General features: G+C 35.3%; 1 long non-coding RNA gene across 1 annotated transcript; it reads left to right on the plus strand.

Annotated features, from left to right (window-relative positions):
- The first annotated feature begins 15 nt into the window (after window positions 1-15).
- On the plus strand, window positions 16-23,184 carry LOC128851272 (uncharacterized). The gene is made up of 3 exons (XR_008448575.1): window positions 16-409; window positions 21,110-21,252; window positions 22,839-23,184. It is a non-coding gene; the product is annotated as an uncharacterized LOC128851272 (long non-coding RNA).
- Window positions 23,185-23,993: the final 809 nt, after the last annotated feature.

A 23,993-nucleotide genomic window follows, 5' to 3' on the forward strand; every position in this document is an offset into this window, starting at 1 on the left:
ATACAATAAGAAAGAAAAACAAACTTTGGCTCATTAATTACATTAATAATAATGCAGTTACAATTCTCCAAAATGTCATTTTGCATAATTGCAAATTTATCCCTTCTTTACAGTTTATTCAAAAATATCTTTTCAAGGTAAATTACGTTAAAAGATAACAATACTTAAACTAAAAATTAAATTAAGAAGCCTTTCAATCACAGTCTGTCTTCTCAAGATTTTTGAGTCAAGAAATATTGATAGTGAAGTTCAGGATTTTTCAAGATATGGCATTTATGGCAAAGAGAGCCCTCTCTTAATACCTGCATAGATAATGATTCTTGATTTATAAAGATTTATGAATCTTTTTCTGCACTACTGTAATTTCAGGAAAAAAGACGACAATATTATTTTACAAGAAAATATCAAGGTGATAGTTTTTTTAATTCTTATTCAGTGCTTGTTCAGTGGTATTTATTTATTTTACTTTTTAATCCATGCATTTTGGTCCACAGCTTGATTTGGTCCTGTTATGTTATGCCAATTCTTTGGCTTCAGACCTAGAAAGTGATATCAGAACATGCATTGCTCTGATGATTTATGGAATGACTGTTGTTTTTCAATCTTGCATTTGTTTAGTGTGGCTTGTTTTTTGAAAGAACAATTAGTTACACTGATAGAATTATTGTATAAAATGAAATCAATATATCAGATACTGATGTGCACTGAGGAGGGAGTTTAGTCTGATAATACATTTGTTTTCTTAATTTCTTTCACATGTAGCAGAATTAAAATGGTGTTTATTTAATTACATAAGTAGGTTAGAAAATAAATTATCATCAGATAGAATAAAGACAAGCTGGGGCTTCTACTGGAAAGGCTGATAAAATAAATCCTGAATTTAGAAAGAAAGCACATAGACTTTATATTCTGTTAAGTTTTAATAAGTGCCTTACTAGCTGCGTAAACCCTTTTGTCTATAGATTGCTGACTTTCTGACACACAGGGATCTCATTCATAAATTAATCTCAGTGTTCAGTAAAATGGCAGAGCTGGATTTAAACAATTACTGTATTTTTAAAATCAGGATGTAGAGTTCTTTGAGCTCCTTTATTCATTCATTAAATGAAACGGTACGTCAGCACTGTGCAGCACCATGGATGACTGAGCTGCCAGAGCACACCGTCATAAAGACTCGAACGCCAGAAGAAATGTGAGTACTATTCAGGATAAAAGTTCTTAGTACCACATTTTCTTGCAGACTCAAATGACCTCATGAGCCATGGGAGAGGTTACTTCAGGACAGTGATTTCATTTTTATCTTTCCCAGCAGAGTCGTATACTTCCATTAAAACATGCGAAAAATTTAATAGTAATAGAATATAGTGTAATGCAAGTGCAATAAATATGGAGCTACCTCCTTTATTGGAAAAAACATACAAAACCTTCTTTAATGACAGAACCTGATTACATCTGTAGAAGGATTCGTGAGAGACAGTAAAATTATTTTACCCCATTACTTGGGCACTTAGGGTCTGATTTATCATTAAACAGTACAAGCTTAGATTTTTGTGGCTCCAGTACCAGAAATATAGAGTGAAATATCTTGATGTTTTACATCTCTGGCCCTCTTAATCCTAGACACTGTATCAGAAAATGAGGTATAATGAGTTATCAAAATTTTCGCATCCTGTCTTCTGGACAAGATGAGTGCCAGCGCAAAGAGATCAGAACTTTGTCTGACTTCAAGCAGAGAAAGAAACCATGAAAATTAAAACATATCTGTCTCTTTTTAAATATAATCATTCTCTTACTTTAATGAGTAAAGTAGCTGTTGTTTTCAGAACAGTAATTTGTAATAAATATATATGAAAATCATAAAATACTTTGAGAGAAAGGATCTGGTCCACAAAATAAACAAGATTCCTGTCTACATAAATGAAAGCAGATTCATCAAACCCAGACTTGGTAATGAAATGTGATGGTTTTATTCAAACAGTCATAGAAGACAGATAAAGAAGTTCTTTGAAAGTAATACCAAGAAATGGCTGATTAATTTAGAAATAAAGTTGGATCAAACTTCTCACAGTAAAAGTTGCTTTAACTTATACTTACTTACATGTTCTACTACTGCAATATCAGGTAAATCTACCGATTCCTGTAGAACACACAGAGTGTGCAAATAGAGAAATAGGAAACAGGTATAACCAAAAGGTGCTCCTGAGCAGCAGTTGGTTGTTATCTTGAATTTAAAATTCATAAAATATTTGACATTTCCATAGTTTGCTAAGTAATATATTAGTTAGGTACATTCATTTTGATACTAGATTTTTGTTCCAAGGAATTTGGTTTAACTATGACCCAGGGACTTCCCAAGAGAAAAGATGATCCTTCTTAATGACTTTGAAATAGTCACAACTATAAAATAAGTCACTATGCCAGAAATTAGCATGTTTGGTTTTCAAATCATTGTAAATTTTTCTTTGTTTCTTAAAATTTTCCTGTTTTCTTCCTTTTCCTTCCCTTGTCCTGTAGAGCAAATACATTACATGTTGCTTCAGTACTTTACTCAGCTTATATTCTCTGGCAGGCTCGTGTTCACTGATTTTCTTCTAATTCATGATGCTATACATTAATGTCTTTAAGGATTTTGCAGATCTTTCTATTCCTGTGATGATTATATCACACCTGAGTGAGTCTATAGTTGTTTCCAGTTTCAAAGGTTATTAAATAAAAGGGGATTTGCCCCATTTTGTGTGGCTTGTGTAGTGTCTGCTCATAGCTGCCAAAGACGTAAGTCCTTTTCATTTTTAAGTGAGTCTCCACAGACATAACAATGCATATTGTCTTCCCTGCCAGCTCATTGACTTCTTAAGTCTACTTCAGTTTGAAATTCTCAATGTCATCTGTAACTGAGGCAAATTATTTAACTATAAGAATATTTCTTCATTCTTGGGCTAAAGTTCTGGGTAGGTTTTGCTGCAGAGTTGAGATTTTCGCTTTTAAAGAGCCTGCCAGCAGATGAGTCTGCTCTAAGTTTTTCTCTTACAAGTTTTTGTGAATGGCCGCTGTCATGGAATGAATGATTAAAATTGTTCAGGCAAGCACAATATTAATTAGAATAAAAACATACCTTTTCATAAAGAGAGTTTTAGCATAACTATATATTTTTAATGATTTACTTCTTAATTTCATAATTTTACTTCACAATTAAGATGAACTTATCTACATTAAAGTTATTAATATAATTTTAATTAATACCTCTGAAGTCAGTGAGACTGTTCAGTCTATCTTAGCAGTCATTATTTGAACCTGTTTACTCAGTAAAAGTCAACTACGTGTGACTTCTGACAGATATTTGTCTGATTTATTCCTAAAAATTTCATTAGTTTGCTGATCTGTTCCACTGTCCATGGTGAAAGTGTCCATAAATGCCTTGTCTTAATATCAAATATGAATTTTCTTTATTGCAATTTGAATTTATAGGTTATCTTGTCCGGTAAAGAGATGTAGAATAAATATCACTATTTGTATGTAATTATTTGTGTATTATTAAAATAAATGTTTTTAGATCTCTGATCATTCATTTTGCTTTTCCTTGGAATCTCTCCAGTTGTTTCATATTTCTCTTGAAGTGCAGCAGAACTTAAGTGAATGCTTTCCCTGTGCCTGAGCTAAAATGGATTAAATTATGATTAAGTGTACTCCAAAGTGAAGTTCTGGATTTTATAATCGGTAACCTTCTGACAAAACTGTTTTTATGATGCTATTATGCACTTTTGTTGTCTCAAGACATTCATTATCTCAAGTCTTTGGAGAATATTCAGGTTCCAAAAATTGACCTTTGGCAAACTGCAATATTCAGAAGATAAATTAATGTTACCTCTTCTTTTCCATCCTGGACTTGTAGTATAGTTCATGTAAACATAAATGAGCTGGCTTAGCTATCAAATACCTTCAGTACAGCATAAGAAGCATGGACTTCAGCTGCAACAAATTCCATGTCGTCAAAGCTACTTTGCTTTTAGTACTTAATCTAATTAGTTGTTCATCCTCCTTATATTGCATTTTGGATATGCTCTAATGTCAAATTCCAAGGCATAGTAAACTAAGAAGATATCCAGCTCAGCAGGACAGGACTCTCGAGTTGACCTCAAAAATCTCACATGAGGTTTTTCACATGATCAGGGATTTTTCTTTCATATATTCAGCTGTAAATCAAAAGTGAGAAGCATGAGGAAATCTGTACAAGCATTTTTGTGATCTTGCATGTGCATTATGATGATTTTTTTCAGCAAACAATGATTTCTTCACCATTTATACTAAAATTCCATGAGAATCTTAAATCTTTTTTCTGTTCTCCGGTGTTTAGACAAGCAGCATACACATCAAAGTTTCAGCTTGCTGTATGAGTGGAGTAAGTCGCATTTTAGGATACTTATAATCCAAAATAAAAAAAGAAAGTAACAGTTATTAGATCTGATAATGGTTTCATCTCTAACATATTAGTTAAATCTAGATACATATGCCTTGCTTTAGGTTACAGGTTTTCAGAAAAACAGTCTGACATTATTCCCCGTGGACAGGGGACACAACAAATGTGTTCAATACTCAGATTCTGGCACTGCCAGAGAACTAGACAGGCCGTAGAGCTCAAACAGTTGCCATGTTCTGGGGGAGATAGAAGTAATTATCTGGAATGTCATCTTTCTGTTTTGAAAACTTGAATAGATGGTATTTCAAATTAATTTAAATATATCTCAGATTAGCTTATTTCCTTAACTGTCTCTACATAATTATGGTCTTAATCGTTGTCCGCACATTCAATCATATATTACAGCCTAAGTTAATTAAAAAGATATAATTTTATTTCTTCAATTTATTATAGCTACCAACCTTGTTGTGACTTGCCTTCAGAACTGGCTTTCCAGGTTAATTTGGCACATAAGCTTGTCCTCATTAACTCAAGAACAGTAAATTTGTATTATTCCTTGCTGTCAACCTTATAATTTAATAACAGAGATGAGGAATTATTAAGGCATTTTACCTGTAAATTTATACAGGGATGGACTTCATTTCAGCACTAAGGAACTAAAAATTATGATAATATACTTAGCACTTAAATGGCAACTTGTTTTGTCAAAACTATGAAATTAATTTTAATTATTTATTTCTCATTGCCACAGTAAAGAACTAATACTAACCTTTTTTTGACAATGAGAGAAAATGCTTCATAGAAAGCTAAAGAGCTTGATGACATCACATGGGAATGATTATCATATTTGGTAAATGTACAAGGCTTTCAATCTGTACCCAGCTGGTTATTCTCCCATCATCATTCGAGACACACATTGGCAACCTAAGTCTACCTTAACAGCAGTAAAATTTGAAAACACCTGAAAAACATGAGGGTCACAATATTCTATGTTGTGATTCTGCGTGACTGTTTCAGGCAGATGTCTCTGGGCTAACAATCCATTTTATTGAAATTTCAGATCTTTGCACTAAAGCAGCTGATAAAATGAAATTGCCTCTTAATCAATGTTTACTGGAAATTCTTGCATAAAGGCCGTGTATGTCCTCTTCTTGTGTATTATATGATTTTTGAATGGGTTCAACAGGATTCATATGTTTGAGAATATCCATACTCTCTCATTCTTGAAAGGTTTATCAAAGGCCTCCCATAGACTTCTGAGATTTGACATTCTCATGGACATACAAAATAATTACATGTAAGATGAAAAATAAAGAAGTCAAAAGAAACTAATCCTTAAGTTAAAGTTGTTTTTTTTCATATATTTTTCTAAGATCAAATTCTGCCATATTGACAAATTATCATTTTATCTCTGGAGAGCTCAGAATGCCTTTTTTTGTATCATCCTGTATTTCTTTTGCTTTCTTTTCTGGCAAAGGATACATCAGTCAGCAGAGGAGGCTAACATTGTAAGGTGAATCTATTTGTTGTCCTCAACAGTCTAATGGGATTTTATAGAATAATAAAAACAGACTCTTCTCAGAGGTGCATAATAAAAGTCAAGAAAAAAAAAAGGTACAAACTACACCAAGAGAAATTTTGCCTAGCTATAAACAGGAAAAACTAACTAGAAAACCAACCAACAAACAATTTACAAGTATAACCAATATAACCAAAAGCACTGCAAAAACAAATGAAACTTTGACTGCATCTGCCCAGCTCTGACTAAGTTAATTCAATATGAGCTGGAAAACAAAGAAGTACAGATGAACCTTGTTATGCAGCTGCTGCTAACTTCACTCTTTGTATAATATTTTGGGAGCAGGAGAGCAGAGGATAACAAAAACCTAGGTACAATCAGTAATTGGTTCTAGGTAAGGAGAAAGTCAAAGAGATTGGCCTGAGGCTCTGTGATTAGCAAGGCCATTGACAACTTATATTTGCAATATAATTTAAAAAGCAGTAAGTAATTAAGACAATAGTCCCTACTGGCTGGGAAAAGAGGGCAACACCATGAAAAGTTGTCCAAACTTGTAAAAGACAGAGCCTGAGGTGGAACAGTTGTGTTAGGACCAAGCTGCCAGCAGGGACCCGACCTATTGAGTGGTCAGTGTCTATTTCCCCTGGTTCCTGGTGCAGATCTGTGCTGCCTGGCCCAGAAGAGCTATGATATGATTTGTGAGTGTGTGATGTGAGTGCATGTGGCAGAAGAGAAATCATTGCTCAACTGCTACCTTCATTCTGTTAACTGGAAGTTAATAGATTTTAGATTGTATGAGATGTATGACTCTGTCTTTCTGGCTACCCCACCCGATTCCCCTGTAACACCATCCTTAGAGGTTTTTTAAACTCAGCTGGAGCAACTTGATCTAATATCATGACTGGCTCTTCTTTAAGCTGATTTTAAGAATAGTCTCCAGAAGTCTGCTCCAACCTAAATGATTGCCCAGGGAAGTTGTGAATGCCCCATCCCTGGAAGTGTTCAAGGCCAGGTTGGATGGGGCCTTGGGCAGCCTGATCTAGTGGGATGTGTCCTTGCCAATGGCAGGGGGGTTGGAACTGGATGATCTTTCTGGTCCCTTCCAACCCAAGCTATTCTATGATTCTATGATTCCATGATGTCATGACTACAACTTACAGCTAAAACTTCTAGTTTGTGTTTCATGATTTCTTGAAATATTTAGATTTATTTGTTATTACAGCAGCAGAAACTACAATTTACGAATATCAAAGTTATTTGATATATAGGTACATGGTGACTGTGTACTGTCACATTTTATGACCCTCATATCTTATGACATACGTGGCTAAAAATACAGAAGAATTACTAATTTCTCTAAGTGTTGTAACATTCAGTGAGGAAGACAATGAAATACTAAAATTCATGTAATTTATATTAAATCAGTTTAACCTTCAATAAAATAATTTTGCATACCTTTGGATCCGAGGCTGTAAACAGGTAAGAATCAAACAACGCAAATGTCAGTAAACAGCCAAATGACCAAATACCTCTCCTAGACTAGTGTGTCAATTAATGCAATTCAAAGACACATCAGAGATCAGTGTTTGAAGACTGCTTTTGAAGATAACAGAGTACTGTTAATGTTTCTCCATATTACCTTTGCCTTTTATAAAGTCATAAGTTTTTCTGCCGTAGATGAGTTTTCCTACACAGCAACGTCTTCAGGTTTCTTCTCCTTTAATATGTCTCTTGTCATCCCTGCTGGACTCTTTCACAAAATATTGAATGGAAATGTAGGTATACGTACCTTGGACATGGTACATTGGATCCAGCACACCCTGTGTATGCCAGACCAACTGCAGATAAACTGCCCGCACAAAAGCCTGCTGGTGCTTTTATACAAGTGACAGATGCTCAGTGAGTCCCAAGAAATCTAAGCCCATGATGCGGAGTCAACGCAGGTCTGCGAATGGCTGTTCAACTAAGTAATTTTGTAGCACCATCAGAGAAATTGCTCCAATCTGGAGTATCTGGCTTTCCCCACAAATGAAGTCCTTTTTCTTTTTTATTTCTGATCAGGCAAAATTTACAGGTGGAACAAAGAAGGAATCCAATCTGAAGAAAAGTGGTCGCACATCTCCTGGTTTTTGATATTCTGGAAGTGAGTAAAGTATATCAGTGTATGTATTACCCCTGATAACTTGAAAATAACACGGTTTTGGGGATATACACGGATCATCTGGTTACTGGTCCAGACAGTATTTTATGACCCATTCCACAGGTTCCAGTAGCTAATGAATTTTGATGAATTTTGCCATGGAGCTTGGATGAAAACCTGTGCATCCTTACCATAGTCTTTGGTGCTCTTTATCAATGAATACTTCTGATTCAGTTTAGACAAATTTTTACTTGGTTGATGTACATTCTACTGTAAATTCTCCATTGGAAGGAGCTCTAAAGCACTGATGAAACCCAAAAATCATGCATATATTCTGTGTGGTTTGTTTATATTTCACCTAAACTTGCTACCGTGCTCCACACTTTGCTTCATAACACAGCAATTTGCCCTTCCTTTGGTTTTGGTTTGGGTTTTTTTTTGTGCATGTATGCAATAGTAAGTTAAAACACTGTAAATATCTAGAAAGGAAAAAGAACTGTTCTTTTTTTTTTTAGTGTGAGAAGATAAAGCAAGATATAAAACCTAGGAAACAGAAGTAATATGGATGATGTAATTTTATTGTTAGGCCAGTCTTTTTCAGTGTGAGGAGATCAGGAAACTCCCCAGGAGACAGTGTCCAGAAAATGGCATGAATGACAATAAAAAAGGATGTGGAAAATCGTATGTACAGATCAGGTTTTAAGTCAACAATGACCCTGTGTTCTTTTAGTATCAGTTTCCTTGGTCCCAAGAGGCTATGAGTGACCGAGGGCCCATTTTTAGCTACTATTAGGCACATTGCACTTCCTGCAGGATATTATGGTGCAAAAAAAGGTCGTATATAGGTGTCTGGTGTAAGAATATTTCTAAATAACCTATAACCCACTTACAAGATAGACTTGTGGGATAATATCCGATAGCTTTAATGGGACCGTGATGAGAGAAGGGATTTAAAGGAAATTTCAAAAGAGTCTTGATAAGAATAAAGGTTTTATGAAATGGAGTAGAAGACTTATGGGAGCATAAAACATCTCAACTGGTACCAAATTAAAAAATTTCATACTGAACTCAGTATATAGTTGTATGGTAGATGATGTATATATTTTTTGTTTCCTTCATCTTTAAAAGAAATAGGATAGGATAAATGCATTTTAGAGGGAAACGCTGATCTAGCATTTCTTTGAAGCTTCTTATTTTCAAATGTTAATCTTAACTTTGAACTTTCACTTAATATATTTTTCTTATTATATTTAATCCATCTTTCTCTGGGCTTTTTGTGGTATTCAGTTATTTCCCTAAAAATGTTAACTTCCCACACTACCAACCCATACAATTTAGGTTAAGATAGGATTGTGTTTTGTATTAAAGATTCCATTAGGTGATTATATTTTACAAAATTCCAGAAGATAAAATTGCTTCCACCACCAGTCAGCTAAGGGAATATGAACGACTATGGATCCAAAGTCCAAAAGGGAACTGACTGGTTAGAAAACAGGACTTACCTTAGGCTCCATGTATGTTAATATGTACTAAAGCAAAATGTCACCTAGCTTTGTGGAAGTTTCCAAGTGAGAAATCTGAGTCAATATTAAAGATCTTAACTGAAATTTATTTTAAATAGTCTCTATTGTTGAATCAGCTGCTTTATAGAAAATTACCAATTTCTAGTCCTAATTACATCCAAATACTGACAACACTGCTGCCTGTGAGATAAACGTGTCTTGTTATTAGAAGATCTATCCACTGTGAATGATTTAATTTTCTGCTCCTGAAATCATCTTAAATTATGCTGTTCATAAGAAACTGATTGCAGACAGAAGGTTATTATTTGGGCAAGCCTCTATGAATGAAAAATGAATGGCCAGACTCTCATTTGTCTGCCTAAAAATGCTGTTGTATTTTAGGTTCACTTCACTTTGGAAAGTTTGATGGTAACAAAGGAAGACAGTCTTCTCTGAAGCTTATGTGGTGTAGAAAGGTCCAACTTTCATCTCTCTCATCTAGCCTAACAGAGAAAAATGTTAAATCCTACTTAACAACAGCAGTATTTGGCATCCTTGCAGAGACACTTTAAATACGGTGTTCAAAAAATTTTAATGGGAGTGCCTTATGCCTGACCGGTGTTCAACTGTTTTTTGAGGTTCTGGCAGGTCCTTCACTAACGTATATCTGATTTTGGTTCCTACATGTACATTTTCTATAGTGGCAAGGAAATCTTTAGGAAAGGCTTAGCATTTGGTTGGTTCTGCAGAGATGAGTGCAGAACTCGGCTTTTCAGAAAATGACATCTATGGAAGCAGAGGAGATGCTTTCAAAAAGAGTTTGCTGTGCTGTGCGTAGAGAAACAGTAGTGAATGTTTCTGTGCTGGTGAAAAACATAGCCCTGCAAAGAAATGGTTGTGAAGGGAGCTGTTAAGGCACCAGTCCGCAAGCCACACAGGAGCTCACTGGGAAACATGATTTTATACATTTTGTTATATAAAACAACCATACCAAGCTTGGAGTTACTGTTACAGCTAGAAACTAATATCTGGAGTCTAACTCTTCCCAGATCCCCTGTGTGTGTTCTTGGTCTGTGTGTGATGGGATACCATTTGTCTGCTATAGAAGAAGAAAGAAAGATACCAAATACTCCTCAAATGCTTGTCATAGGATGTTTTCAAATGGGATTTATTGGAGACCATCAAGAAATGTAGAAATTATGACCAACTTTTCATGTCTTATACAAGAAAGATAATTTTGAATGCTTGGATGAAATTAATACTTATGATGTACATTCTGTGGCAGCGTATAATTAGGCAGAAATAATACATGCAGAATACCAATAACATTTGTCTTTCTTTAATACACCCAACCAGTTAAAGGCACACAACTAGTTAAACATATTAAAAAGTATTGTAATTAACAATTAATTTCTGGACGTCTTTAAAGAGCAGACTTCTTTTTCTGATCTTCTAGATTGCTACAAAAGAGCAAATTGCTGCCTGAACCAGAGCAGTCAGAAATCAATGCTAGCAGTGACGGGTTGCTGCTGAAAACAGTGGAAAGGTTGATATCATTGACAATTTGCTACCAGTTTGACTTTATATTAAAAGCTGTGGGTGGCACTGAAGCATTTTTTTATAAAGAGTAATTCAGAACATTCTGCCTGAGAAACAACGCTCTTATATATAAGGGCTGTTAGCAGATTTCTTTTATCTTCCATTAAGATGTTGTTGATCCTTTTGTGTGTTAAAAATTGCGTAGCTGTGTTTTTCAATATTTGAGATGATTACCTACCTAATGGCAACATTATATTTCCTCTTCTTTTAAGAGACATTTTGAATCTTTCAGATTTCTGTATTAATTTACTTATTTCTGTTAAACATTACTGAGACATCACAATTCATTTTTTATTGAACAGAAGCTTACAAACAAATCATATATAGTTTAAAAGATAAAACAAGAGCTTTCATTCTTAATATTGCATCAATCTAAGAAGTTTCACCAAATTTCATTCATTCATCTATACTGGCACTCCAAAGCAGATCCTAATTGGGTATGTACGTGCTGTTCATCACACAGTGAAGCAGATGCTGTATCTAGGTCTCTGAAACATGTGACTCCAGTGAACACTGTACGGGTCAGTTGCCATTTAATTTCTGTTTGACTAATAATCATAAAGAATGCCATAGGGGCTTTTAACAGGCAGTAACAAAACAGTGGCTTTTGAAATACCACTGTCAAATCTAAATGAAAATGTCTGATAATTGAATGTAGCTATGTCAAATCTTGGCTTGGGTTTCCTGTGTTTTCCTAGTGACATTCCTCCGTGCTTCCAATAACATGGCAATTTCTATAGAGTGTGTTTTTGTGTGCAGGCAGACAGCTCCCTGATGACACTTCTCTTTTGTCCCTTGGATACAAAGAGGGATATATTACTCTACAGAATACAAAGGACTAATTCTACTAAATCAGCTTGTGAGCTCATTAGTGGACATAGCAGTTTGCAGAATTTAATTAACAAAGATTCGCAATAACCTTTGCAAAATATTGTGAAGTATTATTTTTCTATATTGCATGGTAAGCCATTTTACATCATCTAGCTAACTGTTACAGATGCATGGCTATGTGGAATATATAGTTTTCATTGTGATTACTTTAATATGAAGGACACAGTACTGGTACAATTTTTTAGTAATTTTTCAAAATCGCATGTGAATTCAAAAAGGTTTATATCACAATAGTTATCACTATTTATGAGCACAATACATAAAAATTGTATTAGAGCTGTGAGCACATGCCCAAATGTTAATCATTCACATTTTAAATACATTATCTTCATTTAAGACTATTAATAACTAATTTTACTAATTAATTCATAAAAATGTGTGAAAAGAAAGCTGACATGATAATAAAATAATTTTGTTATCTCTAGTCCAACTAGTGAATCAATAAACTATTTAGGATTTGTGATAAACGGATTCCTTTTACTATCTGGTACTTCAAAATAGTGGTGTACAAACTAAATTGCAGAAAAGTATTATTTGCTCTTCAATCAGACATGAGATGAAAGCTACTAAACATGCTGCTCTGCAGCATACCAGTGTTTCCAGCTCTGTACAAAACAAAGTACTTCAGATATTTTGAATATTTGAAAAAGTCTTTTTTTTGCAGGTGTTTAAAACTGTACCTGGTACCAGCGTGGAATAGGCAAGGCAGCATATCACTTTGAGATAGAGAAAAGTTCAAAACATAAATGTATTTGCAGTGTATATTGCAAAGGTTTTTAAATATGTGAATTACAAAGTCGTAAAAGAGAGAACTCACTCTTCATTGTATATATCTCATTTTGAATCAGGACTGGAGCTTCTAAGTTTTGGAATGGAAGGCCAGACGTGTGGGAGAATACAAGCTCTTCACTAGGATGTTTGTAGGATTTTCCTGTCTGCAGCTGGATGTTGCAGCTCATGCTTTTTCTGTGAGTGTCTGGCTTTGGAAAGTGATGCCTGTATGTAGACAGGGTAAATCTTTAATATTTTTTTGGTTTTCATTATTAATATAGTCTGGAGTAACCTCTGAAATTATGATGACTAATGATAAAATTCTTGACTGAATTTTGAATATTTACCATTTAATCCTCAATGTTAATTTGTATATTCTAAAATGTTTTTCTGTTAAGATAGTTGTATGTTACTGCTTGCCTGATCATGCAGTTCAACATATAAACAGATCACTTTCATTAGAATAAGGCCCCCAATGTAGGCACGAGATTTAGTAGTTGTACCTGAAGGCTCAATGTTTCAATTTATGGCTCAAAGCAGAGGGCACAGATGTGCAGAACTACTGAAGTCTGCACCTGGACATAGTTCCCAAATCTACATGGAAATCAAGATTTGTGTCTAGATTGTTTTGATGAAAATAATTTCATCAAAATTATTTTACTTCCTACGTCATGTTTACACAAGTGTGATAAATGTCCTTCACTCACACAGTAGACTTTAAGGCATCCTCAAGTTACTGTAGCCAAATAATTTGGCAGAATCCCAGCTCCTGTTTTTTGCTGCTGATATTTCCCATACTGCTCTGAACATAGAGCAGTTTCCACTGTGGAGACATTACTGGAACATTCAAATTTTCCTCTGAAAACACTTTGTGTTAAAGTAAGTTTGTATAAAAGTGTAAGGCCTTCTCTGTGGCCTTTCATTGATAGGAAATATTATTTTTTCTATAGCCAGAAAAATAGGGTTTTTACAGTAAAAGTTATTCTACGTATTCATACTATTTTTATTTAAATTTCTTTTAAATATTGTTATTATATTAGAATTATATTTCCTATTAAATTATTATATGTTCATACATGCTCAGCATTTCATTTAGTGTCCTTTTCACAGTGAACTAAGTCAATTAAATATGAATTCAAAGTGAAATAAAATAAGGCTACTGCTGAAAATATTTTAAAACCTCAACTATCATGTCTGAATACTTTCATCTTTCAAATTTGAGTAGCTGAGTTAACTGACAGAACCTGAGCAAGTGGTCAGAGAATATTTTAAGGCTAAACTCGTCTGCATTTCTCCTGTTTATATTCAAACTGATTAAGGATTTCTGAAGTACCAGTGGGATTTGATCTGTGGTTTTACTTGATACTAGCAACTCTGGATTCCTCTCCTTTGCTTCTCTCCCTTTAACTGGCCTAGAAACTGTGATCATACTTCTTTGCACAAAGTTAGCACAAAGATTTGCTGCTGTGGGAATGGGAACAAGATGATCCTGGGGAGTACATTCAAACCAAATTCATTTAATGAATCTGAAACATCAAATATGTGGAGATGGAAGAAAAAGACTAAGAATTTGCCAGTCTGAACCTCTCCTCTGACAGAAGTCCAGCCAGGGGCTTGTAGTTAGTCTGAAATCACAGAGTTCACAGTGTCACATCCTTTTTTTTGCTATTGAAAGTGTTGTGCATTTAAATGTAATGCATTGCAAGCCTTGCGAACACATCTGCTGCAAACAGATTTCGTACTATAAAAATGCATCTTCCCGTTCTGACTTAACACTTGTAGGCAAAGAAGAACACTGAAGGGATTCAGTAAAATAAGAAGAGGTGGGAATGTAGATTTATTCAGTGGATGTATGTTTCACTGCATTAAAAAATGAAAAGGTGGTTAGCAAGAAAGTAATTGAAGTTTTAGCATGTTGCATTAATATTTTAATGTGTAATTTCCTTTAATTGAAATGTACTTGGTAGCATAGCAAATAAAGCACGCATTCCTGTGGAAATTATTTTACATACATAATATAAAGTCCTTACCATGCAAGTAAGAATGTGGAGTCTATGCAACCATTTTTCAACAGCAGAAAAGCAACACCTTCTTTAACAATCATAGGGATGTACAATGTGTAATATTAAATTATTAAAATTTCATAATAACATAAATTTACAGTTTTGTCATTGATAGGTAGTAATAAAACCATGATAAATTATTTTTTAATAAAAGAGAAAATTATTGCAATGATATTTCAAAATATTCACTCATTAAGATCAAGTCTCACGCAGAAATATATGTAACATTTTTTGATGGATGTGAAGTTCCTGATGAAGATTCACTATTCCTAAAGTACTAATTACTCCTGATTTGGAGGACCTGACCATTAAACAGTTGTGTTTGTGTTGGTGTAAATTTAAGACTACCTTCCCAGCCCTGTGCTCTGCTATGGAGGACAGACTTTTAGGAGACTGGAGCCTCCTTGTGTTGTCCCCATTTAGGTAGATGGCCTAACAGCATTTGTCATACAAGGGTTTTATTCCTCAGGCTCCAATAAAAAGTGGGAGTTCTGTTATTGGTCAAAAAGGCTGACTTTATAGCCCAATAGACAGAGCAGTCATTTGGCTGAAAGCTAACCAGCATTTGGGTTTGTTCTTTGATAAATATTTACTTTTGCCTTTCTTACTTCTGTAAAAAAAGACATATGTTTTTGAAATTAGCTGTGTGGGCATGGTTCAAATCAGAATTGATCTCCTACTAGGAAATGACAAAACTAATTGTGGAAGAATTCACAGACATTTGACAGGATTTATATGAGCCTTTAAATTTCTTTTGGAAAAAAGAACTTGGGGAAAGAAGAGTGAAGAAGAGTATGACATATAATATTATGATTGCTTTGATATGCTCTATCAGTGACTATCCTTTCTTCTGTACAATTTATGGAAAAATTGTGCCCAAACCATAAATGATACATAATGGACAGGAAATTAATTAAAATTCAGTTCCCCCCAGTAGCAAATCTCATTGATCCAGGAAGAGAGTAACTGAGGTTTTTCTTCAGGAGAAAGATACTGCATAGTAGTACATAGACAGAAATGCTCCGAGGTGCTGCTCCACTTCTACTGGCATTGCTGTTACCATGGGTGGTTGGCTGGAAGGGCAGCCAGCCTCTGTGTGTATTTGTAAGGAGCCAGACAGAGAGGATTATGAGGAGCACGCAGGGGAAAGCTGCTCATGCCTGGAATAAATTGCAGGCAGGGTTAGAAGCAGGATTTCATGGGAATGACATACTGCAGCTCTGCATCTTTAGTCTTTAATCAAACTCAGGCAGAATGCTTTTGTATCCTCTCTCCACTTCTGTTTGGATCCACTCTCCACTCTCCACAAATTACTAGGCAATATTACTCAGCTGAAAAAAGGTTATTTCTACATGAAGTTTAAAATGAGTAATCTATTTCACAAGGCATACTAGTGAAGAAGTGTCAAAACATTATTAAATAGCAGTATTTAATAATATCTTAAAAATCATAGGCATGCTGCAAAGAAACTTTGTGTCCAGGCAATTTTTTATTCAAAAGAAATAATTTGAACTAAATTGTTAACTCAGAACTCTCTGTTTAATAAGCAGCACACAGTCCCACTAACACTGAGAACTATTATCATGATGAAGTTAAAATGAAGTAATAAAAATCTTTGAGAAAAATACCTGAGCACCAGTCATGATGGTAGTAGGTGGGATGAGCTAAGCTGCAGAATATGGATGGTGCTAAGAAATTCTGTCCATGTTTGGCAACAAATGCAGTGCTGCCATTGAAGGCCATTTTTTTTGTTGTTTGTTTCGTTGGTCTTGTGAATTTATGCCATTCTTTTTTCTTTGGCATGTGGAAAACATCATTCTGGTCATATGCTTTTGTAGTGCTATGCTTATATCGAACTAATGGAACAGTGTATTATATGTACTTTCTGCTTTTTATACCTTAGTTTTAAATTCATGGGGAAACACACAGAGAAATCAGACTGCAGTTCAAAACATCTAACAAGGTCATCAGATACTTGGGTTCTGCATTTGCTGCTGAAAGAGGGGCCGTTCACATTAGTCACAATAAGCCTGTTATGCAGTGAAATTCTCTCACACTGTATTTGTATTTCAAATCAATGCTGCCCTGTAACTGAGGTTACTATGATGCATCACCAAAGCCAGGGGAGAAACAGAATTTCAGAGCTGAAGCTGATTAGAAGCTGGATAGACCTTTGGTACATCGCTTACCATAGGATATAATCAACAACATGATGTGTGTGTCTACAAAAGAAAAGATGTGACAGGTTGTGACATGGATAGGAAAGAGTAGGGCTAATAATATCGCTAGTTTTGATTTATTTTTTCTTTCAGAAATTTCTGTTTCCTTCTACTCATATTTCTTCCTTGATATTCTTTTCATCATCTGTTCTTGGCTCTTTCTTCCTTGCAAACTCATAAGGCTATCTGAGGCTTTGCTGCTTTCTGTGTGCCATTGTTGAACCTGTCCGGACATTGTGTTTCTGATACCTTTTTTAGCAACTTAAACATGAGTCAATGGTCAGATTAATAGCTACCTCTTGATATCACCAGGTTGTTGGACAACGTTTTTGGTAGCCAGAGCTCCAGAGTGGACCCCTAAGCTGTCCTATTGCTCTTCCAGTCTTGGGGCAGTGAAATTCAATAGTAGTATTCTTGGTAAAAAAGTTTACCTAGCATAAATGCTTGAAAACTTTCCACTTGTGTTTCTGCCTTCTCAGGAGGAAGGCCAGGAGCTTTTTAGGTGACCACTGAAATATGCTTTCAACAGATTTCATTTTGTATTGAACATGAACTCAATAAAGGCTGCACAGCTTTTAAGGCTGACATGTTTCAAGTAGTTCTTAGTAACTTTTCAATGTGACATTTCAGTTCAGCACTTATATTTTTTGGAGAGCAGAAGCAGATTTCTCTGGAGGTAGAGCGTTATGTTAGAAGAGTTTGGAAGATAGTTTTATATTCTACTAAAGAAGAACATGTGGTGCAAAAGTGTTCTGCAGCCTTTTAGAAACATTATGAAGATAGATTTTCTCCTTTTTTTATCAGAGTTGTTGAAAGAACATCTCGTTTTCTATGAGACCACTTCTACAGCAATTTCATGCTATTTTTTCCCAATCATTGATGTGGAAGGACATCTTGTTTTCTACAAGATCACTTCTACAGTAATTTCATACTATTTTTTCCCAATCACTGATGTTCTTTCCCACTTACAATGCTTTTTACCTTATTCTTGGGATGTGCAGAGGGAAGAACGATACAAAAACCCAACATATTTGTGTACTCCAATAGTGTATGAGGCAGAAAGCAGGAATATAGAAAATGTCTATTCCTTTAAGCTGGAGTGAATGAAGACACAAACTATTCTAAGGAATTGCTTCGATGCAAAGCGTAGGGACTAGAAATAACCAGTTTTTGATTAGATAAACTTCTGACTTTGGGATCTAGTTTTCAGCTATAGTAATTTCTTTGCCTTTTTTAACAGATGCCAAGGAGTGATACTAGGGACTTTCATCTGTCTTTTCATTATCTATGTTTTTTTAGCTCTTGAAAAGCAGCAAGATCCTTTATCCTGGATTTTGGGAACATAGCAGTAGGTTTTTTGGGGGTGTTTCTTTTTTTTTTTTAAGTTTAATTTATTCATTTTACTCAAGAAGTTGGACACATGAGTGAGAAGCATGTATTTATATCTGAAACTAAATGAACAGAGTTGCTAATTACTTCTGTAATCCTTCTGAAAGTCGGTAGAATCCAAGCAACCTGTAAAGGCTTTGAGATAGCAGGAGAAAAGATCTGAGAAAGGGCAATATGCTTTTCAGCATGGGAAAAGAATGACAGTGGCACTGATTACTTCATTTCATCTGCAAAGGACATATTTTTGGAAATACTTATTTGTAATTATCCAAAGTTTTCAAAATTACCACTTGCTGTGAGATAATCTATATATTTGTTGTAGGCAAGATTTGAAAATGCTTGTTGGAGAAGGAGTAGGCCAGGCATCTTTTGTAAGTGAACTCTTCTGTATTATTTTCTGCTCTGAATAAAGGGAGTATCTAGCCATTCATAAATTAATTTTGATCTGATACAAACTAGGCTTGGGAATCAGCAGAAAGCCAGTCACCAAGGATAATATTCTCCAAGGTATAACAATGCATTCATTCTTTTGGTCTGCTGTGTCAACAGTATCTCTTAATATATGTTTAAAGTGGCTAAAAATAAACCTTTGACAAAACACAAGTACACAAATTTGCTGGGTTTAGCTCTGTTTCAACAGTTTCATATCTAATTTGGAGTCTTTGTCTTTCTTTGCTAAGTCCTGTAGCAATGCTGCACAAGGCAACATATCCTCTGTTTCTCCTTTTGCTTCCCCTTCTTCTCATTATCATCCTCAGGAACTGGAAAGTCCTCCAGCTTTCAAGGAACAGGGAAAGTCTATTATAACTGCAGTGGTCTAGTGTGCTGCCACGCAGCCTTCGCAAAATCTGCATCATCTATTTTAGGAGATACCAGTTCTTCCTGGAATAAGAAGGAAAAGTGAGGGTCTCTTTGCAGATTTAGGATATCAGTAAATTAGCAAGAATAAAGCACCAAAAGCAATCACAGGCAGAGGTACTCTCTGAGTGAACTGAGATGGCCATAACAGGATAACTCCTCTGAAGTTCAAGGGGATACAAGCTAAGGCTTTTTTATGCTGTGTAGAAATGGAGTCTGAAAGTTATTACAAGTAAGAAGTTTTAGAGCAAAAGAAATAAGGAAATAGGTGTAGAAACTAGCTTTATATCCATAATTTTAATGTCTGACAACTGACTTAAATTGACATATGCTGCTAAGGGAGGGCACATGAAATTATTTCCAGTATGCCAAGGCCAAGAAAGCAACATAGTGGATGATCTGTGTATGCGTACCAATACATATGTATGTGTGTACGTACGAAACAGAGCTAACTATATGCTTTTGTGGTTTTTAAAGCCATGGTCACAATGTACCAGATGATGTATTCTATCAAAAAGTGCTGTTGAAGTGCATTTGTCCAGGTGGAAAACATCTTATTGCTGCTACAAATCAAAACATGTCTGCACAAAAATTAAGGATGAAAGTGCAGTTGTCCTCTCCCAAGTTCCTAAGCTTTCCTGCAGTGGCCTGAGGAGGATCATCCCAGAACTTCTTTTGCTTTTCCAATTCGATGCGACTGCACAGCTTTGACTATTTCTCCTGGAGGCAGTAGATGGCACTTTTCAGCCACTTTACTAGCTTTCTTCTTAGTGCAGAAAAGATGTAAGGAAAAAAAACCATGTTACTTACACAAAAGAAGTGCAAATGGAACTATGAAAATATCTGACAAAACAGAGGTTTTAGAAGAAGAATCTTCTGTACTTTAATTTCAATTTGGCACCATAATAGGAGACTGAGGTCTGGAAAGATGATAAAAGCTTTATTACTGGATATTTGTCCTCACAAGAATTTTTACACAAATGAAAGCCAAAATTAAGTCCCCCAAAGCGTGAATATAATATCCCAATCGTCTGCTTTCACTAATCAAGATGTATCGTTATTTAAATCTTGCCAATTTTATTCTATTTGGTGTATGACAGCAGTTCTATACAGAAAAACACACTTAAGTTTGTTTTCTACCAATGCTCACACCTGAAAAACACCTTAAAATACAGGATAGCAAAGGAAGTATTTATGCAATGTGAAGAATAATAGTGACTACCTATTTGAAAACAGTTTAGTACAGTGTATTTTCTCATGGAAAAAAAAGAAAAGAAAGGTAGATTTTGTTCCCAGTTCCACATATCTGTGTATGATGTTGAATCTATAACAATCTTCTGGGGAAAAAATAAGGAGGAAGTGTGTTAAATGTTAGATTTTAATTTTAGGAAGTGAAGTATGCCATGTGTTCAGATCAATTCAATTGTTGAGAGTGAGTAGCTTCTATCTAAACGTGTTCTATTTTATATGTGTGTGCATGCAAGTTTAAAGGCTTGTTAAAAAAAGTATTCCTTGTGAAGGTAATCATAGTAAAAGTAGCATTGGTTTTTAAATCCTTGCCATTATACTGGAAGAAATATTCCATGTCACATGCAGGTTAATTAGACCATTCCCTAATACTATGCTGTGAAGTACTGACTGTTCCCAGGCAGCCCATTAGAAACATTCCTTGAATTGCAATATTTTGTGAAGGGTGACTCCAAGGTGAAATCAGAAGGCTTAATATTTACTCCATTTCTTCCAGGCTCATCCTGCTTCCACAGGATGTCTTCATACAGGATATCCGGCACTGGATTGGAAAGCTAACTTTGTAATTCAGCGAGTGATGATGTTTCATCTGGAAGAGTAGGGATTTCCTGAACAGAACTTGCGAAACTGTTGAGAGAGGTACCACTCCATCCTTCTCTGCATAGTCTGTTATCACTGTCACACTTCTGCTGTGACTTCCCTATGACTCAGAAGCCAGCAGCTAAATATGGCTCCAATCCTTTTGTCCTAGGGTCACCTAGGACTGTCTTACACAAGCTACTTGGAAATTATGTTCTGTATTCACATTGCTGCAAGAGAGAAGAAACCCTTCCATTCAAATGTGTGTTAGGCTACGCAATACTTCACAGATTTTGCTCAAATATAAGCAGGGATAAACTAACTGTGGTCACTTCAGCCTGGTGCTGCCATGCCCAGGCTAGGTTTTGACCAGTTATGTTGGGCATTTGTTATGAGTTCTGTATTTACCCAACAATGATTATCATGTAGACTGAGGTATTATATCACTGAGATATTGTGAAAAAACCTTCCAGCTGTAACACAATAAATAATTTGCATTAATACGTGCACCCCCAGGATCACACAGTTTCAGGTTGCCTTTGATATTTGACTCAGTTCAGTATTTTTTTAACAAACAGAACATTTACCAGTGAATTTGATTTGATTTCATCAGGCTTTTCTCCAGTATGAAAAGTTGAGATAACTAAGATCTATAAATACAGTGACACAAAATCTTGCATTTTACACTGACAAAACACAGCACCTCTGAACTGCTTTCAGTCTTGAAGGAAGGCATGAAGCACCTTCTGGATATGAAGCTAGGAATGAAAAATAATTATTCTGATGGGATCCAAAATTATAGAGGAGGACTATTGTTTTTGTAGCAAATCTTAGCCTCTTCACCCCACGTCTGCCTGCAAACACCTCAAGGTTCCACTGGAGATCATTATTTTTCTCTCTTTCTCTTTTTCTCTCTGATCTCTTCTTAAACTCCCTTGTCCCCTATAGACATCAGAATCTTCTCTTACAGATTGTCTAGCTCATTAACTTAACCTAGTTAAACTCAGTGAAGATTTTTTTTTAATCTGTGCTAAACTGAAAGTCACAGCTTTGCACAAAATGTACCTGTTTGGTTGGTTGGATTTTTCTCTCAATTACATCAATTGACTGAAAGAAATATATTTCCTTTCAAATAATGTTTTGCTAATGTAGTCACAATGATCTGTTATCTTCTAATAAAATGACAGAAAAGGATAGCATTATCCTAGTATGCCAGTCTGCATTAACACTATACTTTTTATTCTTGAGGGTTTGTGTTACCACAAGTTACTTAAAGAGTATTAAGAAAAACCTTCTTTGAGAAAAGTTGCTTTGATACATATTTAATTAAACCTGTAAAACTGTGCAGCTTCAAGCTGATTAAATGGCAGATCTTCTGGTTCCAAAGATGTAGCCAAAACTCAGAAACGTCACAGAAATAGTCATTATCTGCCCCTGTAAACTGTCTGAGTTAATTTCTCTGTTTAAGTTTTACCTCCCTAGAATCAGATGTCAGCAGCATTCCCCCTTAAATCTAGACAGAATCTGGGTTAAATTCAGTTTCCTCGAAGCTGAATGTTGTTATGAATCTTGGATTTTGTGGGATTTTGACCTGTTCTTAGGAACATTGAGTATAAAACAGGACATCTCTATATTCTTCTCTGCAGATCTAGCTACAGTTCTTCCTGCTTTGAAGAAATGTTTTGTGAAGGTTTACAGAGCAGCAGACTGGAGATCGCTGTATTCCCGAAGCCTTTTGCACTTTGATACAAGAGGACCTAATGTTTGCCAGCCTGAATTTCTCTGTCAGTGCTTGCTCGCAGCTACATTTCCAGAGAGGGAGGAAGCAAAAGTGAGATGAATAAATGTATAAGTACAGCATGGCCCAAGGAAGAGGTTACGACTGTCACCCTTTACTAAATTTCACTGTAGACAAAACAAGGTATGTAGTAAACTTTTATGGGACATTTGTTTGTTCTTCTGCTTTTATCGCACACCTACGTCTTTAGCCTACCTGGGCCAAAAACTTGGACTTTGGAACAAGAACTGAGATTCCCTCACTACAAACACTTGTTGTCTTACATAAGCCACACTTTGGCTTTCTGGATTCAAATATTTTACACTCATATGATTAAAAAATGCATGTATCAAAAAAGTTTACCTCTTTTTTTTTTTTTTCCATTATTAAAATCTGTCACCTGTGAGTGATAGATGCTTTTTCTGGAAATACTTTTAGCTATCGGTAGGGACATGCTAATAGGAAGGCTAAACACAATAATTATTCTGTTCTGATTCGCTGTACAGTCCTTTCTTCCTCCTCATCTTTCTTGTCATTGATATTTATTTTTATGCAGCAGAAACCCAGCAGTGAGCTATAGCTCCTTCTGAACTTTTAACATGTATAACAAAAAATGTTAGAGGGATTGGAACTCTGGACATACAGTAGGTTTTCCCTATTGCTTATGTCTATCTGGTGTCTAGATACATAAATGTACATAAAGTAGAGTAAGATGCTGTTCAGTACCTTCCAGACTGCGATATTCAAGAGTGTGTCTGCACGACTATATCTGAAGCATGACGGGCATTCAGTACTTTAATTTTCCGAACATACAGGTGAGCACTACTGTCCAAAGCAGCAAAATTAATTTTTACTGGACATAAAACATGGGACTGTTTGACAATTTTTTCAGAGACTTTAGGTCTTGGACGAGGATTCTAATTCTCCGAGTGAAACTGTATATGTATTGATTGAACTGCTTTAACCTGAGCTTTAATGACTCCATGCAATATCGCAATTGTCCAGGCAGTTAATTTTATCGGAC

This window comes from Cuculus canorus, chromosome 2 (genome assembly GCF_017976375.1).
Source record: "Cuculus canorus isolate bCucCan1 chromosome 2, bCucCan1.pri, whole genome shotgun sequence".
Taxonomy (NCBI): domain Eukaryota; kingdom Metazoa; phylum Chordata; class Aves; order Cuculiformes; family Cuculidae; genus Cuculus; species Cuculus canorus.